Source organism: Zerene cesonia, unplaced genomic scaffold (assembly GCF_012273895.1).
Source record: "Zerene cesonia ecotype Mississippi unplaced genomic scaffold, Zerene_cesonia_1.1 Zces_u002, whole genome shotgun sequence".
Taxonomy (NCBI): domain Eukaryota; kingdom Metazoa; phylum Arthropoda; class Insecta; order Lepidoptera; family Pieridae; genus Zerene; species Zerene cesonia.
In genome coordinates, this window is record NW_024045132.1 from 3,891,621 (window position 1) to 3,896,133 (window position 4,513).

A 4,513-nucleotide genomic window follows, 5' to 3' on the forward strand; every position below is an offset into this window, starting at 1 on the left:
TTATGACTAACCGCTGCCAAGAATTGTTTTATTTTAATATTATTATTTACCCCGTCCTAAGATAATTGTTACGACTTGAGAATCTATAGCGTAGAAGTTTCGGAACAAAGTTTGTCGTGTGGTGGGAGGGGATTAGAGGCAAGTTTGCACGTGAGGCCGCCGCCCGTGAGTGCACTGCACACTGCACACTGTATACTGCACACCTCTAAATAGTTAACGTGCTTAAATGTTACCAATTGTTTGCTCTGAATACGAATCATGTTTGAAATACTCTCCAGTGATGGTAACTATTTACAGATTTGTAGCTCATTCTGTGCATTGTGCTTGTATTATAATAATTAATTTGTTATCTTAAATTCGAACATTTATTAATTAAGACAAACTGCACGACCTTACATAAGCCCTTCAAATGTATGTGTACCACTGTACATTATAATTAAAAAATGTATGGTATGTAGCAGGATGTGTGTTAATTTGATGGTTTGTTTAAATCACACAATGCTACAAATTTGATAGAAAAGTCACAAAGATAAGTCATTCAGAATTTTTCTTCAAGCAATACAGTTATTTATTAGTCATTTCTTTCTTTTCAATCAATAGATTTATAGTGCACACATGCGTGCAGCCCATTATTTACTTACTGGTAACTAAATCGTCTAAAAGATTCGTACGGGCTTTTAAAAAGTTAATCTAACATGATACATACATAAATTAGTCGATATGAATAAAAAAAACTCTTCGTTTTTTTATTTATTATTATAAACCTTACCTGCCTTTTTAACAGCGTATTAATTGTATATTGTTTCTAACCTACATTAAGTGTGAATAGAGTGAGCGAGGCCATTAATTGATAAGCGATAGGCGAGCGGCTGCGGCCGCGGAAGTTGATACCATCCCGGGTAACCTTCTGTGAACTGTGTTTTCGCAACAATTGAATTATTCAAAGTTCTTTTTTTTCATTTCTGTTTTATCCAACTTTTTATGGGAGCCTTGTAGTGCAATAAGTCTTAATATTAATATCTCATTTAGATCAATATCTCACACCAAAAACTATGTTAACTATATCAAAAATGGAGTGCCATTAAATACATCATAGACAACAATTGCCGTTAAATCAGCGTGACCATACATCCTGGTGTATTGCTCGATAATATAGCATAATATATTATATTACAATAATTCAGAACTGCTACAGTTAATAGATACATGCATGCAAATGCGAATTCTCATTTTACAATTCACAAAGTAAATATATTGATTCACAGTTACAGTTATTCCGTGGTAAGAATATATAAATGTTTCTATAATTCCATTCCAATTCCAAAGAAATTGTAACCAATACGTTTATAATTAAATTACACATATTTGCAATTAAAAATTAAACAGAGAGTAGCAATAAAATAAAAAGATACCTGTTATTTGTTCAATGTCTAAAATTACCAAGTTTCTTTTCCAATTAATAATTCTCCGGTTTCAATAGATGCGAAAGCGAAAAGCACAAAAGTGCTTAACTTTAGGAGGAAATTTTAGGAGTTGCCTTTTATTTATTACCTACTGAACAATTACAATTTACTTTTTTTTCTTTCTAGTTCTTTCCGCCATAGGGATTACATTATTCTTTCGAGTGCCTTCTCTTAAGAAGCTCTGCTACGAAGTGAGAGCTCGACGGCTTGTGACACCTCCGGTGGGCACACGTACGTAGCTAATCCCAGCACGCGAGAGGTCGCATGAATATTCAGATCAGACATCCGATATGATCCCACCTATTGTTGGCGTTTATCTAAATCGGTGGATTCTGTTTGAAGTTATTTGTTTAAATGTTGCTATTGGTATATCGTATATTACATAAAGATGTATGAGAGTTTTTCAATAAAATGTAATTAATTTCATTACCAATTCACATGTCACAAATTCAACCTATCGTTTTATCTCTCTTGTTAAAGGAGGATGCTCCAAAAATTTTTCATATAAAAAAGTAAATTCCATCACCAGCATTATAATCTAACATACCATCAATATATATAGTACCTTACTACCGTTCATTAATGTGTATTTTTCGTATTCATAAAAATAATACAAGAATAATATATAGAGCAACTGTTGATATTCGGTATTCTCATTGCTTGTCATACAAACTTTACCCTCAGACCACAGCAGAATTACATGCATGTTTACGTTTGCCTGCCCGTCCGTTTGCACGCAAATCCGGTATGTGCTGTGCTCGCCAATGTCTCACCGCATCCTCGTATGTACTTGGCAAATTTCGTCGAGCGGAAATGAGGCGACTGTCCAGACTCTGTCCTGATATAATAACAGCGAAACTTTTGGATGCATGTTTGTTACGGGTGAATGAACAAACATTGGGTGAATAACTAGATGATAATCATTAAGAACATTTGAACGACTAAACAAATAAACATACTTGCAAATATGGCCATAGTATTTACAGTATCTATCGCTTAAAATAATATTGTAACTAACTGTAAATCCTATAAAATTCTATAGACAGAACAATGCAATATTAATCCTTATCTAAATACAAATTTTATATTAAAAATTGCTAATCGCTTCCAGCAATCGGAGCGGTTCTTGTTTTATTTATTTGATTTTTGCTGTGCATAATGAACAAGAAATCGTTTATTGATTTTGTTTATAGCTACATATCATTTTTGAATACATAACATAAATGACAACTTAAACTGTCATCAGTGATTAGTTTATAACTGTTAATATTTTTATATTAATACGTTTAAGCTACATTACCTCAACACATACACGGAACACGTGTAAGTAATACTATAATAAGTAATAGTAGGAATAATAACTACAACTTTAAATAGCGGCAGCTGCAAATGAAGACTAGAATTTAACAAGATTTATTTATAGGAAACGTATTTGACTTCGAAGAGCGTAGACGTAGTACATCGTGAGTCGCGACGTTTAATAATATTGGCGTAAGAGTGATGTGCAAGTTGTAAGTAAGGCTTTGTGAGCTAATATAAATTCCTGCGGCGGCGCCTTGCGTGACTTGGGCATGTTATCCCGTCCGACACATAAGAGTATATACAGCTACGTATCCCTGAATTTTTCTTATATTACTATGCGTTTTGATGACCAAGAAGGTGAAAAATTGTCAATGAAACAAATAAGAGAACAAACTGTAGAAAGGTATAGATAACTTTGACGATTACAATAATTGGTCAAGATTTTTTTAACTAAATATTGAACACTTAATGCGGTACATAGAAAAACTTGGAGAAAACATCACTCACAAACACACTGATAATTGTAACTTATTTCTCTTTCGGCATAGCATTGCGAACAACAAATACATCCAGCAAAGAAAATATGGTCCATATATCGTGCAATTGCACCGGTCAGCTGACAATAACGTACAAATATATCAATATTTCTTAGAAACTTGTTCCAAAAAGGTTTGTGTGTTGTGTAAACAGTATCGTGTGAGCCAAGCGGAGCCGCAACCACGCAGCATCGAGTGAGTAATCACCTAATATCGTAGCTGGTTGCTGCGCGCAAGTTTCGACTGACGACGTTATTCGATGGCCAATGAAACACTATCACTAACTATTATTTTTCTTGTCTTGTGGATGGTTTACATAATCAATTCGCTTTATTGTCATGGGATCAATGTTCAGCTTATTGTCATATAATTTTGTATATACAAACATTATTAAAAAAGATATATCCAAAAAATAAAAACAAATACATATTGTTATTATGTATGTATTGTGTACATATTTTTCACACAAATATGAAAGGTATTATTTCTATTTCTATCCATGAAGGTTATAATTCTATAAAGTGTTATATTAACTGTACAATATTTTTTCTCCGATTCCACAATTAATCGGTTTCTCTCCGGAAAGGTCACTAACCTCAGCATCAATTGAATTGCCAAGTCAGACATCTGTCGCTTTACAATGACTTGAGTTTGAAGAACCCTTAAAGTTAAAGAAATGTCTTTAGTGAGACATTGGGCCAAACGCTTTTCACATCGTGCCAAAGAAAGAAAAATTACAGTGAATAATATTAAAATACTCAACGTTTCCTAATGTAACAATGAGCAAGTAACAAATTAAATACAGGTTTCAACACATTTAATTTTAAATACATTAATTCTGAAAAAACAAGTTTTCTTTCAAAGAATGTTCGATAAAATTGCTTTACAAAGAGAGCAACAGTTAGTTTCAGCGAGCGGCCTCGTCTGGTCGCTCCGCTCGCAGCCTTCGCAATTAAACTTAAACAATCAATTCCATACAACTTTCCAGTTAGTTCATTTTGCTGTTAATGGTAAAATAAGAACTTATCTATTCATAAACTATATATATTTTCATATGTTAAAGTTACCACATCTACTTGACGTCATCCACAATGCAATTCATACAAAGCCTTTGCAAAATATACTTGTAGTAAAAGAGCATATTTCAAGCAACATAACATTTCCGTCTTTAGAAGAAATAATTAACTGAAAATCTTAAATCAATACTGCTCA